Source organism: Triturus cristatus, chromosome 1_1 (assembly GCF_964204655.1).
Source record: "Triturus cristatus chromosome 1_1, aTriCri1.1, whole genome shotgun sequence".
Classification (NCBI taxonomy): Eukaryota; Metazoa; Chordata; class Amphibia; order Caudata; family Salamandridae; genus Triturus; species Triturus cristatus.
This window is the reverse complement of record NC_140579.1, coordinates 677,231,376-677,245,620: the sequence shown is the minus strand read 5'-3', so window position 1 is coordinate 677,245,620 and position 14,245 is coordinate 677,231,376. Positions and strand designations below refer to the sequence as shown.

The following is a 14,245-nucleotide window of genomic DNA, read 5'->3' as shown; positions in this document are numbered from 1 at the left end:
TATTCTGGTGTCCTACACCAGTCTCGAACCATTCATTCTTGCACAATTTGTTTGGGTTTTATTTTTCCGCTTTCCTCCCTCCTTCCCATCTCACTTGTTCCCCCGGGGCACCTTCCAACTACTTCATTTTCTTACTCCAGTTGTTTTCCCATTCGGCCCGGCTCACGTGACTTAGCCCTCTCCTGATTAATGGCGTTTCTACACACACGCCGCTACCGGCACAGACGCTTTACTCGTCCTGGCGCCCTTTATTGTTGGATTTACTTCCCGTCTTCCTGATTACCATTTTTGGTTCCTGCCTCCTCGAACTTCTTACGAGGTAAGACTTCTGTAACGTAGGACGGGATTTTTCCTACTCCGCTCCTTCCCTTCCCTTTTACCCTAACTCCCCCCCCTTTTTTTCCCTGGACAGATTTGATCCCTTCTCTTCGAGTCCCGGACTTTTATTGCTCCTGGCCACGTTCCCAACCTTGGATGTTGTGCCCTAAGTGCCTGAACTACTGGTAAATACGTATTTCTTTCCTCTTCTGGCCACTTTCTTCAGTCTTAGGGCCATTCACTAACCGCGTTTTTTTCGCTCTTCTCCCTTTCACTTTAGATCACACGCTAATTTATGTCCAAATTTCACCAATCTCTAAGGATTCCCTGTACTTTAGTTGTACTACGCCCAGGTATTTCTCTTACTTTTGGGGTCACCTTTCTCACTTTGGTTCTCGCCTTAAGGATCATTTACACCTTATTTCCCCTTTTGCCCTTACAGCACACGTTAAAACTATGACCATTGTCCTGATGATGGCCTGAAATCAACCAGGCTGAAACGCCGTCGACTAAATCCAGCAAAGAACTTTTTGGCTTATTTGTGGTCATTGAAGAAAAATATGTTCATAGCAGATTGTAAATAATCATTCCGTTTGACCACATTGTTATTTTCTTAATTTGCGCCGTTCACGCTGTTTTTTTTCACTCATTGTGTCACTGCGCCGTTCACTATCACTCGCACGCCCAGTGCTCACTTATGTGTGTTTTTGGTCATTTGTACTTTTATTGTACTGTAGTGCTGTAAAAACTACCTACAATATACAATTCCTTTCTAATTTCCTTGGTCTCCCTTTCTCTTTTCCCCCCCCCCCCTCTGTGATTTATATCACTAAAATATTTGTTCTTTTCCAAATGATATCCAGCTGAGACGTTGTTGTTTTATCATTGAACTAATACTAGAGCACCTCTAGGATTAGCCTTGGGTGGGTGGAGCAAGTGAAAGGTGACAGACAGGGCAGGTACACGTGTGTTCCCTGCCAACTAAGTGAAGAACCGCCATGTGTGTCCTCGCTACCCATGAGGTTTCCTCTCTTCATAGGTAAACATGGGGGAATGACTGAGATTACTTTAAGCTGAAGTGGCGGCTCAACATAGAGCAGCCTCATGGTGTTTACTATTATTGGACTCACAATGGAAAATCCTCCTTGTGGTAAAGTGGATTTGCCATTAACAGCTTAGAAATGCCACTTCTAGTAAGTGGGCATTTCTCTGTGCTAAACTCTTTTGTGTGCCCTTTAATTTCACTCCAGCCCACCTTGGAGGCTAGGGGAGCACATCTGTGCATTCCCCAGAGACCGCTATAAACACTGGGCATGCAACTGGAATGACAGGCCTCTGCCACTTGAGGACTTGGCTGGATACATTGGGAGGGAGGTTTTGAGACTTGGTCTCTGAGAAGCCAGATCATGACCCCACTAAAGATGAAGATCTGCTTTTAAAGGCCCAGAGTCACATGATGCTGAACTGCCATCAGTCAAACAGTGAGCCCCGGGCTCCAAAGTCAGATGCTCTAGCCACTGCGCCACACCTCTCCCCCTGAACTGGGCTGATGCCGGAAGGCAAATTGAGGGATCTCTTGATTGAACTGGGACAGCCTCTAGCCGTTTCTGCTCCGCATTAAGTGGGTGAACTTCCAGAGTAGTGGCCAACCCCCCATTTGTACACTGATGGCTAGTTACCCAGATAGTTACTCCAGCCTTCTTCCCTGGCTCTCTGACTAAGTGTGACTCTGGCCTTAAACCGGTAAAGTAAGGGTTTGGGGTTGTAAACTCTAACCTGTGGGCAGAGTAGGGGGGAGGGGGTAACTGAGATGTGTGGGAGGGATTGCGCTACGGGGTCCACATTCATATTATCAACTGACCTGGTGGATATAATTTGCACTGCGACATGGTGCAGAGTGTAACTGACTTTGGAGCCTGGTGCACATTGTTTGACTGATGGCAAGTCCATATGGACTTGCCGGTATACTTTGCACTGCACTACGGTGCTGTGGGTATGGGAGAGTGTGCTGCATGAGAACAGCCTGCTAATACTTGCACCGTGCAGCAGTGTTGCTTTACTTTTGTGTTTCATCACCTTTCATTATCCTTGAGGCAAAGGCCCACAGTGCTGCTGAAAGGTGTTATAAATTCCTGTGTGTACACATTCCTGATATCATTGTGACCTGTGGTGCACCCTAGAAATGTGTGGATTTTAATTGATTTATTTTGCCAGGGTGCTGGGGTAAAATAGGGTTTTTCCCAAGTGTGCATATTATTGATGTAATTTTAACACTGTTGGACCTAGTACTGCTAGTAATATTTCCAAGTGTGATTTATGCTCAGAAATACATGATGTTCATGTTGTGTTAATCAATGTTGTGTTGAATACCATCTTTATTTACATACACCTCATGTGAAGTCTCTTTTGTGACGCTCAGTGTATTTATTGTGCGAGAGTGCTGTACCAATGTTTTACACATTGCCTCTGTGATAAGCCTGACTGCTCAGTGGCAAGCTACGCAAATGTGAGTGCAGGTTAGACAGTGAGTGTCCTTACTAATTACCTAACTCTGACAGGAGTGGTAGATTCTGCCTGGCTTGGGCACCGCCTCAGCCAGGCAGAAAATACCTGTTCCAACAGTGCCTGTAGCTGGTGTCTGGGTAACATGACTCAGTGTAACTGACAATTGGGCTTTGTGTATTACTTCTGCATAGCCACACACAATAGAAAGCTTAGGTGTGCTTGGATGGGCCATCACAGGCAAAATGGGAGGTCGGAGTTTGGCACAGCCCTACTTGCACTTGAATAGTCTGTGTCCTGCCTCCACACAAAGGGATGCAAACCACCTGCAGTCCGTCTGGAGCAGGACGGGGAAGGCAGGATGCCTGGGGACTTCAAAGGAAAACCTTTAGTAGATTCTCCCACCTTCCAGAGGAAGGGCACCAGGTATAAATATTTGACACAACCTCTTCAGTAAACTTCTGAATTTGTGGGTACTGTGCCAGGAAGGAGGACTGCTGTGCTGCTGAAGTACTGCCACTCTGCTGGACTGCTGCTCTGTTGGCTACTGTCTTGCTAGACTGCTGCCTTGCTGTGCTGACCTGCTGCTGCCCTCTTGCCTGGGTGAGAAGGAATGGACCTGTGTTTGTTGAACCCAGGACCCCAGAGTGATTCCAAGGGTTATTTGGCTGGCCTCCTGACTGGAACATCAGGGACAGAAGGCTCCAACAACCTTGAACCCAGCATCTGAACTCTGCCATCTCTCAGTCTACCCTCTCAAGTGGCCCAGTCCAGGACCCTTGGAAGTGGGCCTAAGGTGCTCTGCCAGCCTCTGTAGATCCAGTGGAACCGATGCATCTCATCTGCTGCGCAGCAGAACCGATGCTTTGCCGCTGCTGCGTGGATCAGTTTAGTCGCAAAGACCTGCATTACACCTTAGCCCGCCGCCTCACCTGAACTGCCGTAGCGTGACACATTCTCAGCGCAGGCCCTCACAATCCCTCGGCGATGGCAGCCTTGTCAATGATGCCGGACTCTGCATCACAGCCTCGCACTTCCTCGGAACTGAAGCATCCTCATTGCCGGATTTCGCTCAGCAAGCCCTGGTCGATGGGATCTTCAACCATGACGTGGGACTTTGCACCGCAACATCGCTTCTGCGCAACCAGATATACACAATTGGTGCTTTATGCTTTTTGAAGCTATTTTTACTGAAATCTTAAAACATATATATCTCTGGTTCTACTACACTGGTGTGGGATCTTTTCTGTTGTGTGTTTTCACTGTTATAGTTTGAAGAGTTGCACAAATACATAGTGCCTCTGAGTTAACCCTGACTGCTCAGTGGCAAGCTACCCGTCGGTTAAGCACAGGTTAATGTAGGGTTGCTTGTGACTTCACCCTGAGAAGAATTGTGGTTGCTGCTTGGGACGGGTTTCAACTCTTCAACCAGTAATCCAATTGCCTACAAGTAAGATTTCTCATGATGAGAAGATCTTCCTCCCACAGTTGATCGAAAATAGGAATAACCCTTTTCTATCTTCTAGCTCTCTGAAGGAGAAAAAGAAATATGATTTCTCAGCAGAAGATGCAGGCACTCTGAATTTGGATGAATCCCTTTTGATAACCGTATGGTGTTTTCAGATGTCATCAAGGTGCGAATCCATAGCCTCCGATAGAGGACTCTGGTCATCTTGAGCAACTTATTAATCCCATTCTGACTCTCTGGTATGCCCTTTTTCCATCATGATCTCTATCCTTACCAATCTGTGTATTGGCTGTCTACATCTGCTTTCAAGTCATTACCACTATAAACCCTATCTGAACTGTTTTCATCCTGGTTTTCATCGAGGAGCAAAAATATTAAATGACTGTCTACATCTCTCAGAGCCTTTTGACATTTTCAGGCTGATATTGCAGTGCCTTAAATCATGATGCAGGAGTAAACAGATAATACAGAGGGTATGCTTATCTCTGTAAATCTTCCTTTCCCTGTTGCACTTCATGACAAATTCGTTTCTTGCAGACTTGTGAGCCACAGCAATCTGAAGAAAAAAAATCCAGCTAGAGTAAAGTTTTGATGAAACATCTATATAACAATATATACCTACAGATCTATCTATATATCAATGTGTGTGACTAGAGCAGAGTTTTTGAAAGTTCCCTTTTCACTGATGTGCAGTGAAAAATTTGGCAGTTGGAGTCTCTGAGGACAGTAGACATGAGTGCCTGCCTCTCTATCTGGTCAGACTTCAGGTCCTAAAAGGAGGCTGATGGTTTGATGTGGTCTATGGCTTTTCCAAGTTTGTTCCGTGTACAGATACCATGCTATAAAACAGTGGCTACTGAAGGTTCCCGGGCAGACGACAGGGAAGTATTCAAGCATGCGATCCAATGCCTTCGAAAATAGAGAACTGTAACAACAACAAGGTGATGGATGGAATGCTTGAATTAATTTCAGCCACTGGCAATCGCTAGGTCCGAATCCCTGTCAATTGTTTTTCACCCACCATACCGCGTCTTTTTGGACCCAGCCATATGCAAATTAGTTTTGACCCTGCTCCAATGAGAACAGTCCCACCAGAACTGTCAGGCCAGGGCCTCCCTAAAATGCCAATCACTAGGGCTACATCCTGGTTCCTTGCAAAAAGTAAAAGCCAAACATTAGCAAAACCAAAATAAATGGCGATTTTTCCCAACAGTCCTTCTAAAAGAATTTAACTACTTTTTGGAGGATGTGCACACGCAATACGTAGTTAATCACAGTGACAACAGCCAATGACTGGCGCGGGCTGTTCCATTGCCCCATGCCGTCTGCTGTGGTGGAAGGAAGCAACATATGAATGACTACTGAGCAGACCAATGGATGAAGAGGAATAACAGAGGTAAAAGTTACTTACCTTCACTAATCGTTCTGGTGGATATTCTATCTACCTGCCCATTCCTCCCCTTTGAAATGCCCAAGAGCCAGTCTGGATCCATAAACTTCGGACACATATCTCCAGCACAGGTATGAAGCACTGAATACATCTCAACACCTAAGTGGAGTGTGGTGATGTCACTGGTCACTAGAGCCATATGGCACCCCCTCTCTCCTCCACCGATGCCTCAATGACAGTTCTCATCTGTTTTAAACTGCACCTCTCAAGGCGGGGAAAAGAATAATGTCTATAATGAACTGGTGCAGTGCAACAAACTCAATTGGCATCTTATAAGGCTTATACATTTTATCAAGGACAGGGGATATGTAAGGAATCTGCAGGTATAAAGAGTATTGACCAAAAATATTGCTACGGAAGGCAATTAACGTTTTTTTCTGATGGATACTTGCACCTTCAGATTACTCACCTTACCATCAATCCTTACCTCAGAATCCAAACAATAGTGCTTGGCAATGGTTAGTGGGAAGCCCAAGTTCCCACTTTACATATGTCTACTGCCGGCATACCTCCAGCAAAGGCCTCCATGGATGACTTTGCCCTGGTGGAATGGGTTGGGATGCCCTCAGGCAGTTCTTTCTTCACCACTGCATAGAAGATCTTATTGCCCAATACCATTCAATGGGTAAGTGTTCTCTTTGGAACTGCCTTGCCTGTTTTGCTGCCCATGTAAACAACAAAGAGCTGGTCATCAAACATGATTTCTTGCATGCGGTTAATGAACAAGTTACTTACCTTCGGTAACAATATATCTGTAAGAAACATTAGTTAGTTATAGATTCCTTACCTTAGAATTACGTGTCAGACTAGATCCGGAAAGGTTTTTCGTCAGCAGTACCTCTTCGCCTTCGGAAGGTGGAGTCGGTCGGCTTGTGGAAACTAGCTGCAATGGCTGTTGGCATCAGCTGAAGCCATTTTGTTTGTGGCAGCCATTTTAGTTAGCCATGTGCTCGCCATGTGCTTGCCATGTGCTTTCTCCATCTTCACTATTGCCTGCCCTTGTATTCTGCTTGTCATCTATTTTAATTTACTCTTTCAGCACTGAGCTAGAGCCTTGCACATGCTCAAAGACCTGTAGCTGCCAGAATGCACCTGCTCTTAGAGAACTGTCAGGCTATTTTAACTAATGTCAGCAATATTGTAACCCCTCCCACTCTTTTTACTAAGCGATTCTTATATATCCTTATATGTAACTAGCTATTCATGTGCACACTTGTACTGCCTCTTTTTGAGTCTCCCTGCATGCTCAGCGGTAAATACAGTATATATACCCATGATCTCTGTACTCCGTGGACTACCTCCTACAGTGGCTTGAAGGTACTGCATTGACGTAGTCTCCCTCATGAGAGGTTAATAAATCTATTTTCTTTGATATTACAGCTTCCGTGCCAGGTGCATCAGTGGACCCCTTAAGGTTTTTTTTCTTTCTACAAATTGGCACCCGAATAGGGACTCATCGGAGAAGCGGTTATTCAAGGGAGTGGTCTTGACGGAAGACAGGAATCTACTGAGGAGGTACCCTGCACAAGGAAGACTCTTTGTCTTTGCAGACCAACGTGTTTTCCGGTTTTCCCAATCTGACTCTCCAGGTATTAGCCGCTCCCAACTGAGATCATCTTTGGGGTGAGTATTTTAAAACAACCGTTAGGTCACTCAGAACTTAGCAGTTGGAAGCTGGAGACTTTGGTTTGGTAAGGTTGCTGTAGCAACACTTTGGTTTGGAATGACTTGACCAAGCTTTTGGTTTGTTTGTTTGCTGCAGCAAATGAAGGCCGGTAATGAAGAGATTTTTCTCTAAATTTTGAAAACTTGAACGGCACACATTGTAAGTGTCACTTGGCGAATAATATTTTATATGCTACAATATTCTTAGCATGCCTGCTTCAAGCACACTTCGTAGAAAGTGTTGCTGTCTTGGTGGCATTAATATGGGTTTAGAAAATACTCCGCTGATTCCCCTAGAGGGTATACCTAAATAGGGTTAGGTATATTAAAAAAAGGTATTTCTTCCATGATGACTGGTACACCGTGGAACAAAATATATATATAAAAAGGATCCTGATCTGCGCACTTAGTAAAATTCATAAGTGGTGATATGGAGCGCTTTTGAGTGTTCTGCCAGCCCAACTAGTAATTTGGTGTACTTTTGAAAAAGGTCTGAGGCTTGCACCTGTCTTTTTGAACATGGCAGTCTTTCGGCTGTCTATTTGTCTTGGTGTAATCTCTGTACCTTTTTTTTGAGAGTCATTTCGTTTGTAAATATGACTTACAATTGGTATTTACAAATAGTTTGGTTTGAGTACAGTCTCTGGGCTGTCTCTTGTTTTTGTCGTAAGTGTTGATTTGTAGGTTAATTGTTTATTTGGAGCGTCTATGTGGTTGTGGACTGACATACTTGTAAAGTAGTGACTATGTTTTTTGTGTGAGAATGTCTTGCTTTAACAAGCAGTGTTGTGTGTTCTGAGTGTATGACCCCCGTCTTGAAAATGTCTGGAATGAGCTCAATTTGTTTTTTTTTTATCGTCATTCTGTTATGCAAATGTCATTGAAAGAACTACATTTTAAAATTCAAGGAATGAATTATGGAACATATGCTAAATAGCTGCACGCTACCATTAGAAGAAAAACAGTAACAAAGTTTAGAAGTGTAAATATTGCCACAAAGGTAAAGAATAATTAGAATTAACACTCAATAGGAAAAAATAGGCCTCATAGAAAGAAAAAAAAACGAAATTGTGTGCTTTGCAATAACTAGGACTCCATGCAAAATGTTACAGCATTATCCTTAGATATTAATTTTAAAAAAAGGCATTCACGTCACCTGAGTAAATTGGTTGCTGCTGAAATAAACGCGCTTTTTTTTCCACATTACAAGATGATAGATTTGTGCTGGCTTGGAATGCCTGTGTTTTAAATAGACTGCACCGTGCTCAAATTTCAGTGCCAGAAAAAGAGCTCTTAAACAGCTGTTCAACGCTGTTTGACTGAGAGGAAGGTGTCTGTCAAAACAGACGGAGATCAAACTTTTTCAGGACATTACACTACAGCAAGGGGTTTTTCTTCTAAAGTTGAGGCCTGCTGGTCGTAAAAGAGCAGCTGAGTAAACCACACATGGCTATACCGGGCCACAGGCTACAGATCAGCTGTGGGAACTAGGTTTTAAATTAGCACGTGCGTTAACAACTACTGATTTTTGAAAGTTAGAAATACAACTTCATTATTTTGGATAAAATAGAAAGGATTAAAAGTGTAGGACTTTCTTTCTTGTTGCTTTTTTACATAAGCACATCTGTGGTTTTGATGGTAACTAATTACTGCCCTTTAAAAGGTGGCACAGACTATTTTCTGTTTCAGTACAGCTTCTGTGCTTAGTGTTATAAATACATGCATTTAAAGGCGAAGGGAATGAGGCTTGCTTTTCATATGTGGAAACGTCAAAAGAGTTGGTGATTATTATTATTTTTTTTTAAATGGACTACACGAGAAAATTATTACAAATAATTGCACTAAAATCTTTTTTTGCATTTATAATGTCTAATAAACCTACTGTGAAAAATATACAAGCTCCTAGCATCAAAGTTGAATTTGAGCAGCACTTTACCACAATGTGGGGAGTGAAATGTGAAATTTCACTTTACCCAGGCGTATAAAAACTGATTTTAGAAGGGTGTACCTTATACCTTTCTGACCCCCCACCCCTGGGATACCTAGGGGAGACCCTGGGGGTCCCTAATATGCCAAAACATTGTAGGTTATCCATTTTTAAGTGCCCCTACCACCAAAGTCGAGTTTGGGCACAATTTACTTTTTAAAAGCAGTTCTGGCACCCAAGGGCAGTTTTCAAACTGCTCTCAGGCTTTAGCAGTGCACACATGCAAGTACAGAACAAGCAGCTGACCTCTAAATTGCTAGAAAGCACACCACACACTGCACACAAATAAAAATAAGTATTAAAAAAACAGCAGAAGTTAGATCCTAACTTTAAAATTATTAGCACACAGGTACGGACCAGGACTGCCTTTCAGCTGTGGTTCTCCTGAGTTACTTTGAATTGTAAAGACTGCATGGAATAGCCTTTCTCAGACGGGACAACAGGTTTAAGGGTCAGAGGCCAAGTTCTGTATTTAGAACTGACCAGGCCTACTGAACGTGAAAGTTCCACGCAGGGAGCCACTGTGACAGTATGTGATTTTTACATTACACTATGAAAGCTTGTACTGTTGAAGAATAGTTTTATAAACTGATTTGTTTGTATTAATTAAATATCCTGATTCTCGCATTGTAGGGTAAAGCACTACAGGTAATGTTTTAGGTAACATTAGCTAATGGAAATATTGCATATTCTGTTAGGAGCACATAGGGATATCACTGTTTTCTTGCGAAATAATACAAGTGTAGGCGATATGCAGGTGAGGTTTATCTGAATGAATAACATTATCAAAGGATAGCAGCGTCTGTAGACCATATGCAGAGAATAGCTCTGCCATAAATACAGAAATACTACTTGAAATTGTTGTGCTGGGGCCAGATCAAAAGGTTATCAAATACAGTTTGCATTAATGTACTATTATGTTTCACAGCTCAATGAGCTAAAAAGGAATTGGTAGTTGGTTAAGGATTAATGTCTTCTAGTAAAATGGTACAGTCCTATGACCTCTTTGGTGTGGTTTCTCCTAGTTATCTATCTCCTACAAGTTTGTTTGTGCCCAGCTGCCAAAATAGGGGTAGATAGTGTCGACAGAAGGTCACCTGTTTCAGGTTACCTACTGTCGCATGGGGGAGGAGATTAGGGAGATTAGCTTCCGGGCAAATTAAGGGCAACTAAAATTAAGTACCACATTGTCATTTTTCTTGATTTATGTGCTCTCTCTCTATCTTTTTCTCACTCTCTCTTGAGCCTGTCTAAGCTGTCTAGGAACGGCCATGAGACATTTAATTGGCTATTCAGTAATGCTGTTTTAAAATTGTTAGCATTCACAAAATGAATACAAAATATGCCATGTTGCTGCCCATCCTGTCTGAGGAAATTATGAAAGGATGTGTAGTCTAGGTTGCTGTTCCCTTATTTGACCTTTAATGGGGACCTATATGTGGGTATTTTTTGTTCTAAAATTCTCAGGTGATAACACCATTAGTGTTTATTATTCTCATGCTACATACAGTTTTGCAAGGGCATTGCTAGTCTCTTATTAGTCTGTGTAATTGAGCTGACCGCCCTTATAATGTACCCACTATGTTGAGGTTTTGTTAGTTATTTATGTAATAAGAATCCCTGTTAAATTAGCAGTTTTAGATTTTCCCACTGCACCTATAACATGAGAGCATTGTCCTAAGCGTACAATGTAGGTGCTTTTACGTAAGAAATTATTTTAGAAGTGTCTGCCGTCCTTTACAAGTAGTTAAAGGTTATGACTTATGAAACACAAGCTTGTTAAGACCAGAAGCACAAAAGAATGCTTGTTCTAAGAATTCCCTTTCTTGATGTTCTTCAGATGAATAATTTAGGAATACACAAATGTAAGGATTAGGAGTATGCCTGTATTGTTTTTCTTTTTTCTCAGAATTTAGTAAATAAACAGACTTCCTTGGCTGCTTCAAATAGTGTAACGTTTTACTCTAGTCAGTACACCAAAAAGTTCTTTGATATTCGCTAATAGGTCCAGGGTGTTTTTTACTCTCAGATAGATGAAGTGGTTCTTGGGTGCCTTTCTTATGCATGGGACGCCCCAAGACTAAGGAAGTATTCTGAGAGTGTCCTCTCTGTTGATAGATTATTTGTATGCCTTGTCTAAAGATTTTTGTTCTGTCCACCAATAGATATCTGCTGCCCTACAACCATTGCCAGAGGGGCCTGGACATCAGATCCAGCCTGGGGAGTCCGTGCCAGTCCAGCTTGGAGTCGAGGTAAAGGGAATCAGCACGGGCATTGCTGGCAACTAGGACCTCAGTGAAGGTAGAAGGCCGGAAGCACTGAGACGTGAAGTGTGTACCCCTGCCACTGTCTTGGGCAAAAGACAGGGTCACAGATCGATCCTCTTGTGGATCGAGTTTTTGATGCCCAGCTGAGAGAGTCACAGACCGACAAGGACGGCAAGGAGGCTTTTGCTTGAGGTGACCCCCTTTGAAACAAGGGTATTAAAAAAAAAAATTAAAAAAAAATTATTTTGATTATCCAAAAAATGATACGATACAGTACAAAAGGCTTAACATTACAGTGGTGTGTAACAGCCATATACATAGCGGAGATGTGAAACATATTCACTTTGTCCAAATCAACTACATAGTGATATCCATGATGCCTGATGATTGCAGAAAGACCACATCTAACTTTGCATTGATTTTTAAGTCAGCGCTGCTCAACTAAGCTAGCAACCAGGGAGGGTACCCCTCCCGGAGCGCGCCATTAAATGCGATCATTATCTACCTTGAACCACAGTTAGGCCTTACAGTTACATAACTCATTCGGGAGGACCCCCCAGGCACTACAGCAGCTTCAGCACCCATGGCTGTGACGGGATCATTAGATTGCGCCCGGGCCCAGTCAAGAAATGGCTCCCAAACCTCCCTGGGCCTGGAGGCAGGTGGCATAAGCTCCCAGTACGCTGCCAACTGAGTTTGGCCATATGTGACTTCCCTCAACCATTCTTTCATTGTGGGTTTCCTTCGCTTCCCCCAGACAATAGCTATCTGTCGTCTAGCAAATAACAAAAGCAGTGCATGCAACTTGCGCTTTTTAATGTGTGTATGTTTAACATATCTATAGTGCAAATAGGAGAGGGTTCCTTTTGCTAGCGCGAGCACAATTTCTAAGGGCTGGTCTAGCCTCTGATGGTTTCATAGAATATAAATCAGTAGTCATGATTTTTCTCCAATTGATTGATTTATTCTCAATTTGGATTATTTACGATATGCTTAATGGTTGTTGGTGAACTTCTTTACGGCGTTAAGAAACATTATCCGTCTTGTTTCTTAACGCCGTAAAGAAGTTCACCAACAACCATTAAGCATATCGTAAATAATCCAAATTGAGAATAAATCAATCACTTGGAGAAAAATCATGACTACCGATTTATATTCTATGAAACCATCAGAGGCTAGACCAGCCCTTAGAAATTGTGCTCGCGCTAGCAAAAGGAACCCTCTCCTATTTGCACTATAGATTGGATGTTCACCACTAGGCGCACTTGGACAGTTGCCTCAGCGCTGGTAGCACTCCTGTGAACACGGATAACTGCTTCGAATGTTATACTGAGTGCACGTTGACACTTTGTTTTGTATGTTTAACATATCCCAGTAGGCCCAACAACGGGGATGGAGGCACCCGGATGCCCAGGATCTGATTGATGGTTTCGAAAAGTGTTGTCCAGTATACAGCAATGTTCGGACATTCCCAAGCCATGTGGAGGAACGAGGCGGCAGCCACCCCGCAACGCCAGCAGCAATCGTCGTCCCTTAATCCCATCCTATGTAAGCCAATGGGTGTCCTATAGCAAAGGTGTAAACATTTAAAGTGAATTAGTCGAAGTTTGTAGTTAGGTGAGAGTTCGGTCATTTGGGCGCAACAGTAGGCCCATTCGACGTCTGTCAGGGGCATGGGTAGCTCGACGTCCCATTTAGAGCGGGCACCGGAGGTAACCGCGGGGGCATCTGTCTGCATGCGTGTGTAAAGTCTGGTAATCAATTTGCGTGGCAACGGTGTAGTCCACAGATTCTCCAGGGCATTTAACGTAGGTGGCTGGGATGGGAAATTTGCGTGCAGCTCACGGCAAGCCGCTCGAAGTTTGTGGTGCAAAAATACCTCCCCGAAGGAAACCTTCTCACCTTCCACTGCTTTCGGATAGTCCCTGAATATCCCTCCAGGGTATAGGTCTGCAAAGGTATGGAGCTTCATCACCTGTGCAATTTTACTATTTATCTCGTCCCGCACGTTAGGCAGGAGTGGGTTTTGTGTGATTGGGATCGAGGGAGCATACAGTACTGGTATTTTTGCTCTTCTCCGCAGTCCCTCCCACACCCATCCGAGCGTTTCAGTAGTATCCAACCCATCCGTGGGACGTTTGTAGCTCTGATATACTGCCACACGCAACGGCACCGGTGCAACCGCATCCTCCTCAACAGCGACATGTGGCTGAAATGGCGTCTGATGGACCCAATATTGTAAGAATTGCGCCTGCGCACAAAGTGCATATAACTTCATATCTGGGGCACCAAGCCTGCCCAGCCTAGTTGGTAATGTCAACCGGTCCCACGACACCCTAGCCGGACCTCAACAACGACCGTCCCATTGAAACAAGGGTTGCTTCAGATATCCCAGCATCAGGCCTCTGAATCCTGGTCCCTAAGTGAATGCAAGTCTGCACCTCGGTTTGTTGATCAAGGGGTGCCTGAGCACACCGGGTACAATCTTTGGCCCCAACAAAGGAGCAGTGCGCCAGCGGAGCAACACAGGAGTTAGGGAAGGACTTGAGTTCAGGGTAAAGGTGCTGTGCCTTTGGTGCCTGTTAGAT

The 14,245-nt window shown here is 43.6% G+C and overlaps 1 protein-coding gene and 1 long non-coding RNA gene across 10 annotated transcripts in view; one reads left to right on the top strand and one right to left on the bottom strand.

The window, feature by feature from the left end:
- Positions 1 to 11,841, top strand: part of LOC146870870 (uncharacterized) — a 119,315-nt gene extending 107,474 nt beyond the window's left edge. Inside the window, exons 4-5 of the long non-coding RNA XR_014979790.1 lie at positions 7,119 to 7,361; positions 11,556 to 11,841. This is a non-coding gene — a long non-coding RNA (uncharacterized LOC146870870). The remainder of the gene's footprint in view (positions 1 to 7,118; positions 7,362 to 11,555) is intronic.
- The window catches only part of LOC146870867 (SWI/SNF-related matrix-associated actin-dependent regulator of chromatin subfamily D member 2-like), a 1,426,174-nt gene that overhangs the window by 456,787 nt on the left and 955,142 nt on the right, over positions 1 to 14,245 (bottom strand). The window lies entirely within an intron of this gene.